General features: G+C 45.3%; 1 pseudogene; it reads left to right on the top strand.

Moving 5' to 3' along the window:
- Positions 1–18,597: 18,597 nt before the first annotated feature.
- LOC148777085 (cytochrome b-c1 complex subunit 10 pseudogene) lies at positions 18,598–18,768 on the top strand (annotated as a pseudogene).
- Positions 18,769–20,585: the final 1,817 nt, after the last annotated feature.

Here is a 20,585-nt window from a genome sequence, read left to right as displayed (position 1 = left end):
AATTGTAAGGATGGATACTATGAAATTCTTGAGAAAAATATAAACAGGACACAATTTGACATGAATGCAGCAAGTTCTTTGTGGATCCACCTCTTAGAAGAATGAAAAATAAACCACAAATCAGAAAATGGGACCAAGTTAACCTTAAAAGTTTTGCATACCAAAAGAAAACCCTCAAGGAAAGACAACCCTCAGAATAGGAAGAAATATTTGCAAAAGAAGAAACCCACAAGGAATTCATCTCTGAAACATACAAACAGCTCATGCAGTTCAATATCAAAAATACATATAAACCAAGAAAAAAAAATGGGCCAAAGATCGAAATGGGTATTTCTCCTACGAAAGCCTACAGATAGCTGATAGGCACGTAAAAAGATGCTTAGCATCACTAATGACTGCTGCTGCTGCTGCTACTGCTAAGTCACTTCAGTCATGTCCGACTCTGTGCGACCCCATAGACGGCAGCCCACCAGGCTCTCCCATCCCTGGAATTTTCCAGGCAAGAACACTGGAGTCGGTTGCCATTTCCTTCTCCACTAATGACTAGAGAAATGCAAATCAAAAGTCCAATGAGGTAAGCATTCACATTCATCAGAATCTCAAAACATCTTAAAGAATAAATGCTAGAGAAGGTGTGGAGAGAAAGTGCTCCTGCACTGTTGTTTGCAGCATACTTAGGAGGATGGTCACTTAAAAATAACATAGAAGTGTTGCTGGCCAAAATCTTAGCTTTTTCTGTCCACTGAAGCTGAATAAAAAAAATAAAGAGACAGAACTTGGAGGAAATAGAAAGGTGGCTTTAATCCTCCGCCAGTGGAGAGGGAAACACAGTAGGCTAATGCCCCAAGAACTGTGCCCCGCCCCCGCCATGAGGCGTCTAGGGGCTTATACAAGGCAAGGGCTCCCAGTGAGGGGTTGGTGATGAGGAACAAATGTATTAGAATCTTCTCAAAAACAGTCATAGGCTGGTATCAGTAACCCAGTAATTGAGTCTGGCAGTTCGCTGACTCTGCAGCCTTCTTTCTTACCCTTAAGGGTAAGCAAAGGACAGTAGGTGTGAAGTGTAGCTCCTGCAGAGTTAGGAGCAGGAAAAAGAAAAAAAAAACTAGGAATGCTCACGCCTCCTCACTGTTCTTTTTATCTTCTTTGTTCTCAGGAAAGAAAATTTAAAAACCTCACTCTTCTTTTTTTCTCTTTTATTTTCTCCTTTTCACTGCAAAAAATTCCCTATCATTTTATTTCCTCCATATCAATGGAGAAAGGGAAATAGGTGTTGTTCTTGTTCTTGTCTGGCTGAGGACAAACCCTCAGTTTTGCTCTGTTTGACAATCACCAGCTGTTAAGCCCAGGGGCCCATCTATCTCCTACTTCAAATTTTTCTTGAGAGATATGAACCCCAAGAAAACTTTATTGGGGTGATGAGGGACAGATGGTAATCTTTTGTAATTTCCTCAGTGCTGACATGGGACTCATAGACCCTATCTAATCGGGGTCATGGAGCTCTTGCCCTGTTTTATTAAGGGGTCCCAGAGTGACTTTTGTGGTTATTCCCACAGGATCTGTTTGGAGGAGTAGCTATCATCTTTTTGGAGGTGTGGGTTTTCTCTCTACATCATTATTATCTTGATGTAACTGTTGTCATCTGGAGGAGACAAGTCTTAACAGGTAGTTTAAGAAAACAGACGTCATAGATCAGTAAAAGAGTTATTGTAACGAGGGGTCAAAGAAGGAGTAAGAACCAAGTTACGTTTGATGATGATTTTGATTGTGGTCCAGATAGGGTCAGTGCTTGGGTCATCCTGTCCGAATAGATGGAGCGATTAGGACTCAGAAACAGTTGGAGGAATGACAACCTGAACATTAATAGACAAATTAGAAAAAATTAAGCCTGAATCCTAATTTAGACTTAACACTTTGAGGGGACTTGTAGCCAGGTAGCCAGTTGTCTAGGTTTATCTGCATAGGTCTTAACCTTCAATGTGGCTATTGGTCATTACACATTTTTTTTTCTTGTCAACATATGATCCAGAGCAATTTCCCTGTCTAAACATATAACAGTTACAAGAAGAGACTTTTAAAAAGTAAGGTTGTAGTGACCTGCTGCTAGCAGACTTGGTTTTCAGAATGGCTGATGGCATCTTAAATCTGACACAACTCAGAAAACTCAAGTTCGCAACAGTACAAGGACTTGTCTGAAATCACACCATAGTGTCACCTAGTTATTTGCATAGCTACTCTATTTTGACTTTAATTGTAATTTTTTTTCTTAACAGCCAAAGCGGCTGCCACTGTCAGTGATGTTGGTGTTTCTCTAGATTTGAGAAGATACAAGAATCAAGAGTCATAAAAATCTCTCCCCAAAGTGTCAACTATCTGAAGGCCTTTTCTGCAGTTCATTCTGGAGCCCAGAGTGCCTCATTCCTAATTTCCACCCTGAACTCCTTTCAGGGGGTGTTGAAGGTCAGTCTAGTCAAGGCTATGGTTTTTCCCATGGTCATGTATGGATGTGAGAGTTGGACTGTGAAGAAAGCTGATCACCGATGAATTGATGCTTTTGAACTGTGGTGCTGGAGAAGACTCTTGAGAGTCCCTTGGACTGCAAGGAGATCCAACCAGTCCATTCTAAAGGAGATCAATCCTGGGTGTTCATTGGAAGGACTGATGCTAAAGCTGAAACTCCAATACTTTGGCCACCTCATGCGACGAGCTGACTCACTGGAAAAGAGTCTGATGCTGGGAGGGATTGGGGGTGGGAGGAGACGGGGACGACGGAGAATGAGATGGCTGGATGGCATCACCAACTCTATGGACATGAGTTTGAGTGAACTGTGGGAGTTGGTGATGGACAGGGAGGCCTGGCGTGCTGTGATTCATGGGGTCGCAAAGAGTCGGACACTTCTCAGCGAATGAACTGAACTGAAGGTCAGTGGCTTCAGTCACCATGATTTAATCTTTGTAGAGGTAGATGGCAGAGCCCCTTCAGAGTCATGAATCTGACCATAGTTTGGGGGCATTACACAACTGTTTTGTCACACACTTGGTAATGTAGGGGAAAACACTTTAAAATTTTTTTTAATTAATTTAATTGGAGTATAATTACTTTACAATATTGCAGTGGTTTTTGCCATACCTCAACATGAATCAGCCATGGGTGCACGTGTGTCCCCCAATCCTGATCCCCTCTCCCAACCTCCCTCCCCACCCCATCCCTCTGGATTGTCCCCGAGCACCAGATTTGAGTGCCCTGCTTCATCCATTGAACTTGCACTGGTCATCTATTTCACATATGGTAATATACATGTTTCAATGCTATTCTCTCAAATCATCCCACCCTCACCTTCTCCCACAGAGTCCAAAAGTCTGTTTTTAAATCTGTGTCTCTTTTGCTGCCTTGCATATAGAGTTGTGGTTACTGTCTTTCTAAATTCCACACATATGTGTTAATATACTGTATTGGTGTTTCTCTTTATGACTTACTTCACTCTGTATAATAGGCAACGAACAACACTTTTGAAACAGGCAATATAGAAAACAATATAGCTAGCAATAATAATAATGTCATCAGTAAGAACTAAAGTCAAGAACTTCCATTACGTGTATCCCAGTACATACCTGTCATCTGACTTAGTTTGTTCCATAGTAAAGTATAGTGGAAGTCACTCAGTCGTGTCTCTTTGCGACCCCATGAAGTATACAGTCCGTGGAATTTTCCAGGCCAAATACTGGAGTGGGTCGCCTTTCCCTTCTCCAGGGGATCTTCCCAACCCAAGGATCGAAACCAGGTCTCCAGCACTACCAATCCTTGTTTTTTAGGGAAACTACATACTGGCATTGTCCATAAGGCACCCAGCCTAGTTTTCTAGTATTATTAGACTGATTATCCTTAATATGATTTAATTGTTACCAGTATAGAGGAGACTTTAAATAGGTGCAAAGTGTAGCTCCTGCAGAGTTAGGGGGCTGGAAAGCAAACTTAGTGAGACATGCAGAGCTGCTGCTGCTGCTAAGTTGCTTCAGTCATGTCTGACTCTGTGCGACCCCATAGATGGCAGCCCACCAGGCTCCCCGGTCCCTGGGATTCTCCAGGCAAGAACATTGGAGTGGGTTGCCATTTCCTTCTCCAATGCATGAAAGTGAAAAGTGAAAGTGAAGTTGCTCAGTCGTGTCCCACCCTTTGCAACCCCATGGACCACAGCCTTAAAAGTGCTAGCACAGCAGAGGAGACCATAAACACAACAAAAAGACAAACCTCACGGTGGAACTAATATGTGCAAACAAAGACACCCACGAGGAATTTATCTCCAAAACACACAAACAGCTTATGCACCTCGATATCAAAGGAACAACCCAGTCAAATGGGGCACAAGATTTAAATGGACCTTCCCCCACAGAAGACACAGAGATGGCCATGAAGCACATGAAAAGATGCTCAGCATCTGTAAGTATTAGAGAACTGTGAATCAGAAGTACAATAGGGCATCATCTTACACAGGTCAGAAAGCTCATCATAGAAAATCTACAACAATAAATGCTGGAGAGAAAATGGAGGGAAAGAACCCTTCTAGCTGTTGGTGGGAATGAAAGTCAGGAAATCCACAAAGGAGAACAGCACAAAGGGTCATAAAAACTGAGCAGAGAAGTACCACAGGACACAGCAGTCCCATTCCTGGGCACAGATCCAGAGAAAACCATAATTTTAAAAGACAGGTGCACCCCAATGTTCATGGCAGTATTATGTACAATAGCCAAGACACGGATGAAGCCTAAGTGGGTAAGGACAGATGGATGAGTGAACACGATGGGGTACACATATACAGAGCAACATCGCTCAGCCATGAAAAGGGTGACATCACGCCATGCCCGGCAACAAGGAAGGAAGTAGAGACGTCACACTAAGTAAAGTAAGTAAGACAGAGGAAGGCAACTATCCTATGATATCTCTTGGAGGTGGATGCTAAAAATGGATTCAAACAAACTTATTTACCAAACAGAACCGGCCTCACAACATAGCAAAGCACCTATGGTTACCAAAAGGAAAAGGTGGTGGGCAAAGGAAAAGAGAAGGTGGAGATGAACATACACACACGACTCTCTGTGAAATAATCAATAAGAATCCACAAAAGGATGAGGACTCCTCATCAACACTGCATAATAAACTACATGGGAAGAAAACCAAAAAAAGGACATGAACACAGCTATGCTTAAGTGAATCATGTTGCTGTCCGCCTGAAACAAACAAACAAACACACCCTGCAACATTGTAAATCACTCTACACCAATACAAAATACAAATTACAAAAACAGAACGCTGACTCTTTTCTCTTCAGGCCTTAGTGACCTGGGCTGCTGTCACATCCCTGAAGCCTGGGCAGGCGTGGGTCCCTTGGCTGGACCATCTTGGGACTGAGGAAGGTGGGGAGGACATGCCAGCCAATGAGCCCTTCCCCATGGCCCTGGTGTGCCTGTTCCCCTCTGCACCAGCCCACAACCTCCAGATCCAGGCGGGTCCTCCTGCAGTGAAACTACACCTACTGCACCCAAAGGATGTGGAGCCTCTGGGCTGGAAGAGCTGTGAAAAGCCCCCTGGGCTCCATGTCTCCTGATGATGAGGTTCCCACCTCCAGCCTCCTTCCTTAGGGTCACCCCACCTATGATGAAAGCACCCTCCACAAAGTGGTGTTGCAGGGACTGGGAAGTGTCCAGGGGATAGGGGTGGAAGGAAGAAGGAATGGGACCCAAGCCTTGGGTGTTTCTTCTGGCACATGCCACTCTAACTGACAATCCAGGAACAGGACTCTCCCTAAGGCTCTGGTTCCCCCAGTAACCAGGGTAGGGGCCCAAAGGCATGCTGCTGCCTTGTGGCCATTTCCCATAACAATAACTGAAACCTTTGCTCATGGGTACTTAATAGTCACTAGGCCTGTGGGCTGTAAGTAAAAAACACCTGCCCTCAAGAAGTGTCCTAGGGGAGGTCAACAGAAAAAAATTAAAAACAGAGCAGGCGTTCAAGAAGCCAATTTGAATAAGTTTAACTCACACTGTTTAAAAAAATCACATGTAAAGATGTCAACACCGCTAAACATGAGAGAAATGCAAATCAAAACTTCAAGGAGATATCACCTCACACCAGTCCCAATGGCCACAGGTGGAAACTACGAACAATAAACACTGGAGAGGGTGTGGAGCAAAGGGAGCCCTCCTACAGTGATGCTGGGAGCGGAAATCGGGAGCAGCCACTTGGGGGGACCCAGGGCAGTTCCTTAGCAACGAAAATGAGAATGAACTAGAATGCTCCCCAACACCATACACAGAAACAAACTCAGAATAGGTTAAAGACCTAAGTCAAAGGACAAATGCTATGAAACTCTTGAGGAAAAGAGCACGTACCTTGACATAAAAATGCAGCTAGTTCTTTTTTGATCCACTTCATAGAATCATGAAAAGAAAACAAAAATAAACAAATGGGACCTAATTAACATTAAAAGCATCTGCACAGCAAACGAAACCATCAGTGAAAGAAAAAGACAACTCTCAGAACGGAAAAAAACTTTTACAAACAAAGATACCTATAGGGAATTTCTCTCCAACACATACAAACCTAGTGGTTTGTACAGCTCAGTACCAAACAAACAAACAACACAATAAAAAATCGGCCAAAGAATGAATACACATTTCTCCAAAGAAGTCATAGAGATGGCCATAAAGCACAGGAAACGATGCTCAGTATCACTAGTTCTTAGAGAAAGGCAAATCAAATGTACAATGAGGTATCATCTCACATTGATCAGAATGGCCACAATCGAAAATCCTACAACAACCAAACCTGCAGAGGGTGTGGAGAAAGGGAACTCTCCTACACTGTTGGGGGGGAGAGTAAATTGGTACACACACTAGGGAGAACATTATGGAAGTTTTTGAAAAATTAAACATAGAAGTACCCAGTGACCCAGCAATCCCATACCTAGGCGTAGATCCAGAGGAAAACAAAATTTAAAAAGACACCTGCACCAAAAGATCATGGCAGCACTAGGGACAATAACCAAGACACGGAAGCAACTAAAGTGTACAAGCGCAGATGAAAGAAGGCAGAAACTGGGGTACACGTGCACAGTGCAATGTTCAGTCAGTTCAGTTCAGTTCAGTCGCTCAGTCGTGTCCGACTCGCCGCGACCCCATGAATCACAGCACGCCAGGCCTCCCTGTCCATGTTACTCAGATGCAAAGAAGGACGGAATAATGCCGGGAGGAAACTAGAGATGATCACACTAAGTGAAGTAAGTGAGACAGAGAAAGACAAGTATAGGATGTCACTTTCTGTGGAGCCTAAACATGGATACAAATAAACTTCTTTACAAAAGAGAAACAGCCTCACAGACTTAGAAAAGAAACTCATGGTTACCAAAAAATAAAGGCTGAGGGACAGGGAATAATTAGCTGGTTCAGATCAATATATACACCTTAAAGTGAAGTGAAGTGAAAGTCGCTCAGTCGTGTCCGACTCTTTGAAACAGATGCTAAAGTGAAGTGAAGTCATGTCCGACTCTTTGAGATTCCATGGACTGTAGCCTACCAGGCTCCTCCCTCCACGGGATTCTCCAGGCAAGAGAATCCCACTGGAGTGGGTTGCCATTTCCTCCTCCAGGGAATCTTCCTGACCCAGGGATCAAACCCAGGTCTCCCACATTGTGGGCAGATGCTTTAACCTCCGAGCCACCAGGGAGAAGTCCCAGATGCTAAAGGGCTCATAACAGGCACAAGTCCGAGAAGGCTTGTAAATGACAATCTGAGAGGGCAGGTAAATGACACCTGCCCTCAAGAAATGTCCTGGGGTAAATCACTGGAAAAAAAGTTCCAAACAGGGCCAACTTTCAAGAAGCCAGATTGAAGACGTAAATTGTTCTCACAAGATGTAAAATAATAATAAAAGCACATGGAAAGATAGTCCACATCAGTAATTATTAAATCAATGCCAAACCAAACTATAAGGTGATACCTCGCATACACTGACCACAATGGTCATCATCGAAAAGATCTACAAAGAATAATTACTGCAGAGAATGTACAGAAAATAAAATCCTCCCTCAGTCTTGGTGGGAATGTAAATAGTAAAACCATGATGGAAAACAGCATGGAGATTCCTTGAAACACTAAACATAGAGGGATCATATGATCCTGCAATCCCATTCCTCAGTTAGGTCCAGAGAAAAACACCATTCAAAATGACACGGGCACCTTGATTTTCGGGTCAGCACTATTGCAATAGCCAAAACACAGAACCCACCAAAATGTCCATTGACAGAAAAATGAAAACTATGTGGTACATCTATACACTGGAATGCTTCTCAGCCATAAAAAGAACAAAATAATGATATCGGCAGCAGCTTAGATATACCAAAAAATTATCATACCATAAATACTCTTCAGAGAGAAAAGGACAAATATCCTAAGATATCACATACAGGCGGCATCTATAAGTTCATACCAATGAACTATTTACAAAATAGAAACAGACTCACAGACTGAGAAAATAAAATTATGATTATCAAAGGAAAGTTAGAAGGGACAGATAAATTAAGAGTTTGGGATGAAAATATACACACTAATATATATCAAGTGGAAAAAGGAAAAGGACCTACTGAATAGAACTGGGGACTCTACTGAACAAGCTGTAATAACCTATACGAGGAAAAAAGCAGAGAAAGAACAGATACACATCTATGCATAACTGAATCAAGTTCATGGACACCTAAAACAAAGAAAACATTGGAAATCAACTCTACCCCAACATAAAACAACAATAAATTACAAATTAAATTACATGAACTCGGTCTAGAGGAAACCAGACAGTGGTGACCCTATGAATTAGATGTATGACATGCTACGATATTAATATGACACCACCAAAGGTTTTCTTTCACTCAGTGGAATGCACAGCAGCAAGTCACTCAAAGGTGCCTACCTCACGTGAATGCGACAACAGGAAGAGAAGAAAAAGGACCACAGGTTAGTCAGGGCAGCTCCCTCCATTCAGATGTTGGAAATCTCAGAAGGGACAAGACACACTGAGGCAACGAGCACACATGGGGTCTCAGGTACAGGATCTGGACCCGTGTGGATGGGGTGAGACCCACACAGTCCCCAGACCCTGCACCTGGGGTCACACGTCCACAGTCTCTAGGGTGACCCCCACCCCAGACCCTACACCTGGGGTCACAGGTCCACAGTCTCTAGAGTGACCCCCCTCCCAGACCCTGCACCTGGAGTGGCAAGACCCTTGGTTAGGACACCAGGTCTCTGCTGGTTGGGCCCTTATGGTGGAAACAAGTGAGCTCCCGTAACCTCCTGACTTAGTAGATAGGAGTGTCGGATCAGTCTCCTTCCCCCACACCTGTCCCAGAGAAGCCCTCCTCTGTTCTCTTTGGTTCTATGTGATATTAACTGTTTTTACAGCTGTCATAATAATGTTGAACACACTACCTTGGTTCTGGCAGTCTCGGTCTTTCCTTGTCCAGCTGAGGTGTTGTGAAAACACACCAGATGCTGGGCTGGAAGATGAGGGACAGGTCTGGTCTCTGCTGAGTAGGGACAGTCTACTGGAAGGAGATAACAGCAGCAACCTCACCTGCTGCCCTTTGGCTTTTTGCCTGATCCATGTGCCCTTCAATCAATTGCCCAGGGAAACCTGCTCTCTTCTTGCCATGCTCGTGCTGGTAAACTGGAATAATTACCAGATAGCTCACCTGAGGAGTCTCTAGGAGCCCCAGGGATGGGGAATCTTGCAAGGGTAAAGAGGGAATAGGCAAAGATCTGTATAAAATGATATTGTAAAGCATTAATTCCTAACATGTATTCTTCCCTTTTTTTTAGTTTTGTGTGTATGGTCTCCCTCTGAACGTGATTCTGACCCACACAGATGGGGTGAGACTCACACAGTCCCCAGACACCCCCTACCTGGGTTCACATTTCCCCTTAGTCAGGACACCATGGCTGTGGGCGGCGGGCCCCCAATGTGTAAACAAGCCAGGTGCATATCGTCAAAACTATGGTTTTTCCAGTAGTCATGTATGGATGTGAGAGTTGGACTATAAAGAAAGCTGAACACTGAAGAATTGATGCTTTTGAACTGTGGTGTTGAAGAAGACTCTTGAGAGTCCCTTGGACTGCAAGGAGATCAAACCAGTCGATCCTAAAGGAAATCAGTCCTGGGTGTTCATTGGAAGAACTGATGCTGAAGCTCCAATATTTTGGCCACCTGATGGGAAAAGCTGACTCATTGGAAAAGACCCGGATGCTGGGAAAGATTGAAGGAAGGAGGAGAAGGTGACAACAGAGGAAGAGATGGTTGGATGGCAGCACCGATTCAATGGATGTGAGTTTGAGCAAACACCAGGAGATAGTGGAGGACAGGGAAGTCTGGCGTGCTACAGTCCATCGGGTCACAAAGAGTTGGACATGACTTAGAGGCTGAACAGCAACAACCAGGTAGCCTACCTGAGGTGTCTTGATGAGCCCCAGAGAAAGTGAACTTGTCAGAGGGAAAGACTAAGAGCCCTACCTCAGCACTGACCCCTGGGAGGGCCATGGAATCCCTCTCAGAGAACAGCACAGTTACCCAGAGAAACCCACCTCAGCTCCAGACCCCAGACATCTGAGCACTGACATTCAGACGCAGGCACGAAGTTTTCCAGGACAGAGGCCAGGCAGGGTCTCTACCCACGTCTCCATGTCCTACTGCACAAAGAACCCAGTCAGGTGTAAATGTTCTCATTGTAGAAGAGCACGGTCTCATCTAAACATAATCAGTGTAAACAGGACTTGGAGAGGTCTGAATCTACCATGTAGACAGAACTTGGTCAGGTTCAAAGCAGCTTAGGGCTGTGCTCCCAGGAGACACACCTGGGGTCTCTCATCTGGACAGGAGGCTCACCCGCGTGTGGAAACTAGGATGTACCTTTCTTGAAGAAGAAATCAGCACTGGGCTCCACACTTCACCTACATCAGGAAATGGAACAAAAGCTTTGTCACTAAACATTTAAACGGGCAAAACAAAACTGTGAGCAGGTTCCGCGGCCACGCGGTGGTCAGGGACCAGGGGAGAGAAGGAACCTCGTGGTGCGCGGCCCAGTGTCCTGCAAGGACGGACCGGAAGGGGCCCGGCTGCAGCGCCCCAGGCTTCCAGCAGGAGGCGCTGCCCCAAGCGCCCAGGAAGGACAGTCCTGCAGGGTCGGGCGGGGAGAGCGGTCCGACTATCCTGATGGTCCATTGGGGATGGAGCGCGCTCAGGTCCTGCTTCCCCGCAGGGTGGGGGCAAGGGCGGCTGACACCTCCTAGGCTCCCAGTCAGGTGACTTCGTGCTGGGGCTGACGCCCACAGGGCGCCGCGCTGCATCCAAGCGGGAATGCGGAAAGAGGTGGGGCATAGACGCCATCAGAACAGAGAACCCACGGGGAGCTCCCACCTGCGCCCGCCTGCCCACCTCGGGCCCCAAGCCCCCAGCCCATGACCCACTACCAGCTCCCCGGACCCCGCCCCCCGCACACATATGCCACTGCGCCTACTCACACCGTGCACACGTACAGCACGTGTCCGCAAACAGGCGCACGCACACCTAAAGCACACACCAGGAATAAAATGAATACCCTAAACACAGGTGAAGCTCACATACATTCTTCCCTTCTTCTGACCTTTGGTGAATTTCAAAATAAAGAAGTTTATAAAGTAGTTAATGATGGATGACTTTTGGGTCATGGGCCCTTCTGAAGCTGTTTCACAAACATTATAAGACATGAGAGATGAATGTAGATATTCCACGTTTCTTCGAGAGAAAAATGGACAAGCAGACCATGAACGTTGGTTGTCCAGCATGAAAGGAAGGAAGTTCCAATACAGGCGATAGCCTGGATGAAGCCTGAGGGCATTATGCTCACTGACATAAGCCAGATACAGAAGAACAAATGATATTTGAGTCCACTCATAGAAGGTCCCTAGAGCAGTCGGCTTCCTAGACACGGAAAACATGGTAGGTGCCAGGGGCTGAGGGAGGGGAATGGGGACTGAGTGTCTCATGCGGACTGTCTCAGGTTTTTCAAGATAGAAGTAACGACTGAGCAACACCCAGAATGCACTGCAGCAGCATTTACAACAGCTGAGACATGAAAGTAACCAAAATGTGCACGGACAGATGAATAAAAAAGTCATATATGCATAGAATGGAATATGATCCAGCCATAAAAAATAATGCCATTTACAGGAATAATCTAGAACAACCATATATTAATCTAGAACAATCATAGTAAGTGAAGTACTTCAGAAGATGAAACTGGTATCAATGAGCTATTTTACAAAAGTGAAATACACGCACAGTCTTAGGAAACGAACATGGTTACTGAAGGGGAGTAGTGGGTGGAAGGGATAAATTAGGAGGTTGGGATTAATTTACAGTCACAAATACATATAGAATATAGAATCAACACGGACCTACTTTAGAAAGGGTAGTGTACTACACACTCTATAATAACATGTATGTGGAAGAAAACAAAGATGAATCAATATGTGTATAGGGATAACTGATGAAGAATCTCTACACCTACAAACACAACGTTGTAAGTCAGCTATCCTCCAAAAGAAGTAAACATTACGTTTCTTTAAAACAAACAAACAAACAAGGATTAATGAGATAGGCTTCTGGCATGTGCCAGAAGAAACTGCGTACTAGGAGTAACCCTAAGGCTCTGGTTACTCTAGTCAGTAGGAGTAGGGCATGAAGAAATCATGTCTCCTTGTGATCACGTACGGTGCTGATAGATGTAAATGCTCAGAACCACTGTTGAGAGGAGGATGGAACTCTGCCTTTTTAAATTTTCAGTAAGACAAACATATTGATTCCAGCCCAGGTCACAGGAGGACTTAAAGCATATCCTGCTCAGCATTCCCAGCAAGGGAAGAAGGTGCCTGAACAGCAGATCCACTTGAAGTTGGCAGACAGCCTCAGTGAGGGACACATCAGTCAAGTCTCTTCCTCATCAGGCAGATAACGAAACTCCCTCCTCAGAGCAAAGGGCTCCTTAACTCTAAATTCACTTTGCACAGAGTAGAGGAAAGAATCAGACATAAACTATAAACTATATCAAGTATTTTTATTTTTAAATTTAAATATAAAAAGTGAAGGATAAAAGCAGCAAAATTATACTTTAAGTGAATAAATTACAAACTAAATCAACTATGTATTCTGACATATGTAAAAAAGAGGAGGAGGATGGAAGCAACACAAATTACTGTGAGTGGCCCTTGACTATGTGGGTACAACACAAGTTCTCCAGTTGACCCCACCACTAGACTTGGCTACAGACACCATCCAGGAACCAGAGTTCTCTTTCCATCACATCAGGAGGAGCCTTCTTGTCACTGGGGCAAGGAGAGAACCCAAACCTGTGCCTTCATGCACCTCTTCTGCCAGGCTCCAAGCAGAGGCCTCAACCTGAGTTGTGTCCTTCATATTCTTCTCCTGCAGGTTAATGGTAGGAAGATGAGGTGAAGGAAGCGCCTAGAACGTAAGCAACTCCCCTTTCTGCAGTTGTTTTATTTTCTTCTCCTTCTGTAAGTGACTTTTTTTAATCAGAAGGGAAAGGGCATATTTCCACAGTTCTCCTCACTGGGATTTTGGGCTTAAAAGGTACTCCGTCATGGGGTAATTGTTGAGCTCTTATTTATCACTCCTGGCTTCTCCTCATCCTCATCTTCTTGGGTGGGTTTTGGGTTCTCTTCCTCCCAACAAAGGCAGGAGACCTGGGACAGTGAGTGGAATTTCTTTCTTTTTAGGAACACCCACAACACCTAACAAGATAGATAAGGGCAAGCCTTCGCATAAATTTAGTGTTTATTTTCCAATACCCTCTTTGTTTTTCTCTGTTTGGTTCTGTTCTCCATTTCAAAATCAAAGCCAACAGGCACAGTGGGTGGCTTCTCGGCAGTTTATTAGGAAAAATGTGCCCACTGTAAGGAATTCCGGAATCCAGTTTTCGTGCTTTAACTTTATAGAGCCCTGCTTCTACAGGATTGCATTTCTTGGATTTTGCATTAGTTTCCAATACATGTGACTTCCCTGTTGGCTCAGACTGTAAAAGCATCTGCCTACAATGAGGGAGACCCAGGTTCGATCCCTGGGTCGGGAAGGTCCCGCGGCGAAGTAAATGGCAACTCACTCCAGTACTCCTGCCTGGAAAATCCCATGGGCGGAGGAGCCTGGTGGGCTGCAGTCCATGGGGTCCTGAAGAGTCAGACACGACTGCGTGACTTCACTTTCACTTTTACACCACCTCTTGCTGCATTTTTATTCTCTTCTCTGATGCTAGCTTCTCGGTACTTTTTAGGATCTTCTGTATACGGGAAAAAGAAGCTGAAAAAAATAGGTATGCATTTATGCATAACTGAATTAAGCTAACTTATATGCAGAGTACATCATGAGGAACGCTGGGCTGGAAGAAGCACAAGCTGGAATCAAGATTGCTGGGAGAAATATCAATAACCTCAGATATGCAGATGACACTACCCTTATGGCAGAAAATGAAGAGGAACTCAAAAGCCTCTTGTTGAAAGTGAAAGAGGAGAGTGAAAAGGTTGGCTTTTAGCTCAACATTCAGAAAACAAAGATCATGGCATCTGGTCCCATCACTTCATGGGAAATAGATGGAAAAACAGTGGAAACAGTGTCAGACTTTATTTTTTGGGGGGCTCCAAAATCACTGCAGATGCTGATTGCAGCCATGAAATTAAAAGACGCTTTCTCCTTGGAAGGAAAGTTATGACCAACCTTGATAATATATTGAAAAGCAGAGACATTACTTTGCCAACAAAGGTCCGTCTAGTCAAGGCTATGGTTTTTCCAGTGGTCATGTATGGATGTGAGAGTTGGACTGTGAAGAAAGCTGATCGCCGAAGAGTTGATGCTTTTGAACTGTGGTGTTGGAGAAGACTCTTGAGAGTCCCTTGTACCGCCAGGAGATCCAACCAGTCCATTCTAAGGGAGATCAATCCTGGGTGTTCATTGGAAGGACTGATGCTAAAGCTGAAGCTGCAATACTTTGGCCACCTCATGCGACGAGTTGACTCACTGGAAAAGACTCTGATGCTGGGAAAGGTTGGGGGCGGGAGGAGAAGGGGACGACCGAGGGTGAGATGGCTGGATGGCATCGCCGACTCTGTGGACATGGGTTTGAGTGAACCCTGGGATTTGGTGGTGGACAGGGAGGCCTGGCGTGCTGTGATTCGTGGGGTCGCGGAGAGTCGGACACGGCTGAGCGACTGAACTGAACTGAACACAACACTGGAAAGCAACTCTATTCCAATATAAGATCAAAATGAAATTGCACAGAAAGAAAAAGGAAAAAAAAAGGGGCATGAAGAAATGCTGCCTCCTTGTGGCCGTTTTCCATAACAACAACGTTGAAAGCCGTGCTGATGGACACTTAGTATTCAGAAGGCCCGTGGGGTTGTGAGTAAACATCACCTGCCTTCAAGGAATGTTCTAGCAGTGTTCATCAAAACACAGGGCAGACGTTCAAGAGTCAACTGCAAGATGTTTCACTCATACTACTTTTAAAAAAATCACAGGAAATGCTGTCAACTTTGCTAAATATTAGAGAAACCCAAATCAAAACTACAATAAGGTATCACCTCACACCGGTCAGAATGACCATTGCCAAGCACTCTACAAAGAACCAAGGCTGGAGCGGTTGTGGAGAAATGAGAACCCTCCTTCATGGATGCTGGACTGTCAATTGGGAACAGCCACTGTGGAGACAGTACGCATGTGTGCTAAGTCACTTCAGCTGTGTTCGACTCTTTTCGACGTGGACTGTAACCTGCCAGCCTCCTCTGTCCATGGGATTCTCCAGGCAAGACTAGTGGAATGGGCTGCCACGCCCTCCTGCAAGGGAGCTTCCCCACCCTGGGGTCAAACCTGCACCTCTTACGTTTTCCTGCTTGGGCAGGTGGGTTCTTTACCACTAGCGCCACCTGGGAAGGCCATGGAGATAGTGTGGAGGTTCCTTAAACAATGAAAATGGGAATGAAATTACAATATTCCTGTCAACTTAAAATATGTCCACAACCTAAAATTTGAGAGTTATGTTTTATTTGTTGGGAATTTTTAGGTCTTCAAGCCCAGAAGACACTATCTCAACTAACCCTGAGAGAACTGCTCTCTCAGGAGGTGAGGGAAGGAGCCAGGTTACAGAGAACTTTATAACAAAGGGCAGGTAGTCTGAGTATCAAGAGATTATTGTTAAAGAAAACCAGATATCCTGAGTCAAGGGATTTAGTGTTTTTCTGTGTATGGGAAGATGCAAGAGTTGGGCTCACTGAAATCATTTCTTTTATATGCACCTCACCTATCTGGGGCCAGCATCCTGTTTTCACATCCTGAGCTTCCTTTCCTCAGGGCTCACCTTAGGGAGTGTCTGCAGTCTGATGGCTGCTAGAAAGCAGATATTCTTCTCCTTCCTTAGTTCCCTGAGGACTCACCAGCTCACACTGGAGGGCTGCAATTGCTGATGACTATGATATTGGTTGGCATTTACCTAAAAGATGATGCTGTGAAAGTGCTGCACTCAATATGCCAGCAAATTTGGAAAACTCAGCGGTGGCCACAGGACTGGAAAAGGTCAGTTTTCACTTCAGTCCCAATGAAAGGCAATGCCAAAGAATGTTCAAACTACCACACAATTGCACTCATCTTGCATGCTAGCAAAGTAATGCTCAAAATTCTCCAAGAAAGACTTCAATAGTACATGAACCGAGAACTTTCAGATGTTCAAACTGGATTTAGAAAAGGCAGAGGAACCAGAGATCAAATTGCCAACATTCATTGTATCATAGAAAAAGCAAAAGAGTTCCAGAAAAACATCTACTTCTGCTTCATTGACTACACCAGAACCTTTGACTGTGGATCACAACAAGCTGTGGAAAATTCTTAAAGGGATGGGAATACCAGACCACCTGATTGGCCTCTTGAGAAATCTGTATGCAAGTCAAGAAGCAACGGTTAGAACTGGACATGTTTCAGTGGAACCATGGAACAATGGACTGGTTCCAAATTGGAAAAGGAGTACTCAAGACTGTATATTGTCACCCTGCTTATTTAACTGTATGCAGAGTACATCATGAGGAATGCTGGGCTGGAAGAAACACAAGCTGGAATCAAGATTGCCGGGAGGGAGAAATAGCAATAACCTTACATATGCAGATGATATCACCCTTATGGCAGAAAGAGAAGAAGACCTAAAGAGCCTCATGGTGAAAGTGAAAGAGGAGAGTGAAAAAAACTGGCTTAAAACTCAACATTTAAAAACCTAAGATCATGGCATCCAGTCCCATCACTTCATGGCAAATAGATGGGGAAACAATGGAAACATGACAGACTTTATTTTCCTGGTCTCCAAAACCACTGCAGATGGTGATTGCAGCCATGAAATGAAAAGATGCTTGCTCCTTGGAAGGAAAGTTATGACAAACCTAGATAGCACATTAAAAAGCAGAAACTTTGCCAACAAAGGTCCGTCTAGTCAAAGCTATGGTTTTTCCAATAGTCATGTATGGATGTGAGAGTTGGACTGTGGAAAGCTGAACACTGAAGAATTGATGCTTTTGAACTGTGATGTTGGAGAAGACTCTTGAGAGTCCCTTGGACTGCAAGGAGATCAAACCAGTCCATCCTAAAGGAAATCAGTCCTGAATATTCATTGGAAAGACTGATGCTGAAGCTGAAGTTCCAATACTTTGGCCACCTGATACGAAGAATGGACTCATTAGAAAAGACCCTGATGCTGGGAAAGGTCGAACTTATCTTTCAATTAAGGGGCCAACAGAGGATGAGATGATTGGATGGCATCACCAACTCAATGGACTTGAGTTTGAGCAAGCTTCAGGAGCTGGTGATGGACAGGGAAGGTGTGCTGCAGTCCATTGGGCTGCACGTGGGAAATGTGCTGAGCAACTGAACTGCTGATGTGTTGAGTCAGACACGACTGAATGACTGAACTGAACTGTTGACATCCTTGTTTACTGATACAGTAGGAAATAGTCCATTTCTCACTCCCTAACACCATATGCTGCTGCCACTGCTAAGTCGCATCAGTCGTGTCTGACTCTGTGCGACCCCTTAGACGGCAGCCCAACAGGCTCCTCTGTCCCTGGGATTTTTCAGGCAAGAATACTGGAGTGGGTTGCCATTTCCTTCTCCATTGCATGAAAGTGAAAAGTGAAAGTGAAGTCGCTCAGTTGTGTCTGACTCTTAGCGACCCCATGTCTGACCCCCGTGTCTGACTCTTAGCAGACTACCAGGCTCCTCCGTCCATGGGATTCTCCAGGCAAGAGTACTGGAGTGGGTTGCCATTGCCTTCTCCACCCTAACACCGTATAAACTATAAATAATTTATAGATCTCAGTATGAGGACAGACACTCTAAAACCCTTGAGGCAAATATAGGCAGAAAACACTGTTGTAAACCACAGCAAGTTCATTTTGGATCCACATCTTGGAGTAACAAAAATTAAAACAAAAATAAGCCAAGCGGACAACCTGAGCTGGGATAGCACCGCGATGCTGACCAGGTTCCTGGGCCCGCGCTACCACTGGTTGGCCAGAAACTGGGTCCCCCTAGTGAGCACGAGGGGCGCCATGGGCACCGTGGGGCTGGTGTGGGCCACTGACTGGCGGCTGATTCTGGACTGGGTGTCCTATGTCAAGGGCAAGTTCAAGAGGGATGACTAATTAAATTCACCGCTTCATACCCCTGTGGTGTCTGCTGGTGCTGCCTCCTGCCGTCTGCATCTGGAACAGCCCAGGCTCTCTGGATGGACTCTAGGAAGTACCTGGCACGAGTTCATTTCCTCTGTTGGTGGAAATAGCTTTGGTGTGTGGACATGAGAGAGTCAATTCCTAGGCAGGTTGATAAGAAGTCCAGGGTCCCAAAGGAGAGAGGGGTCTGGAATTCTCAAGGAGGAGGAAAGGACAAATTTTTTTTTCTCTACATTCCTTAGGATTATATAATAATAATGTATCCTGCTTGAGGACAGATTCTGGAAGAAACCTTCTGGCTAATCCTGTTATCTTAAAACGTAAATTATGGGAGTGGGTCTAGTAAGGTCTTTACAACTTCTAGACATTCTTTCAATTCACTGTAATAACTAATTAAAAGTATATAACTCCATTGCTAACACTAGTGAGGGGGCACTCTTTCTGCTCCCTTGTGATGTCTATTTCAGAAGGTTTCTGTATCTCTTTCATACTTTAATAAAACTTTATTACACAAAAACTCTGAGTGATCAAGCCTTGTCTCTGGCCCTGGATTGAATTCTTCTCTTCCAGAGGCCAAGAATCCCAGTGTCTTTCATGGTTCAACAACAACCTTTGAGACACACACAGCATTAAACCTCACTCTGAAACCTGCCCTCCTGCACGTGCTCATGCTGGGGTGCAGTGACCTGGGGATCCCTTCAGCGCCAAAACTGCACAGGTCTGGGGTTCCCAGGGGCTGGCAGACACGGTTTGATCATTTCAGATGTGTGGTGGGTGACACTTGCATGGTGTTTTTATCTCTTGCTGCCTAAACACGTTACTCCTGACTTGGTGGCTTAGGACAAACATTACCTCACAGTGAGAGTTGGAGAGTGATCTGAGGGGTGCTGCTGAGGGTCCCTCACAAAGTTGCAGCAGAGGCATCAGCTTCATGGTGGGGGTGGGGGTGGGCAGGTGTTGGGGCTTCCAAGAGGCCCCCTCACATGGCTCCTGCCCATGTGGGCCTCTCAGGTGTGACTTGAGCCTCCTCACCACATGGTGGGCGAGGTTGGGGGAGTTGCCTTTTACAAGCCACTCAGAAGTCTCAGGCCATCGCCTCCACATCTCGTTCAGCGGGAGACTGTGTCTTGAAGGGAGGCCCCTGAGAACCTATCTGTATAGGCACAGATACAAACAGGAGCAGGTGCAGGAGGATGGACTGTGTGACACCTGCCAAGTCCCAGAGGAGGCTAGAAACATCCTCTCTGTGAAAACAGCCACCTCATGACTCTGCCTGCGCTGCCACCACAGAACAGAGGCCCAGCCGCCGAGGCTGCAGTGAACTTCGTCTGGTTCTGGAGGCTGCAGCCTGAGCCTGAGCTTGCTTCTGGAGGCTTGGTTCCTGGTTCAGCTGCCTCCTCACCACGTCCTCATGTGGCCTTTCCTTGATCTGAGAGCAGGGGCGCTCTCTGCGGACTCTCTGGACACGCTGCTTCTAGGGGATCAGGGCCGCACCCTTATGACCTCATTTAACCTTGACAGCATTCTTGGGGGCCCGTCTGCAGATGCAGCCACACTGGGGGGTTGGGGTGTCAATATACACACACATTTCAGGGAGACACACTGACACATACTTTCAGCCCACAGCAACTTCATACATTTTAACACAAGGAGTGGCGTGTGCTACATACTTTTTCTGCACCAGCCTTTTTCACCTACTGTTTATTTCCTGGAGGCCAGGACACTTCAGAAAGAGCACAGCTTCATCATCAAAAAGTCTACAGATAATAACTGCTGGAGAGGTGTGGAGA

This window comes from Moschus berezovskii, chromosome 8 (genome assembly GCF_049115385.1).
Source record: "Moschus berezovskii isolate FMDL1 chromosome 8, NW_MosBer_1.0, whole genome shotgun sequence".
Classification (NCBI taxonomy): Eukaryota; Metazoa; Chordata; class Mammalia; order Artiodactyla; family Moschidae; genus Moschus; species Moschus berezovskii.
The sequence above is the reverse complement of the archived record's forward strand: the minus strand, read 5'-3'. Positions and strand labels throughout refer to the sequence as shown.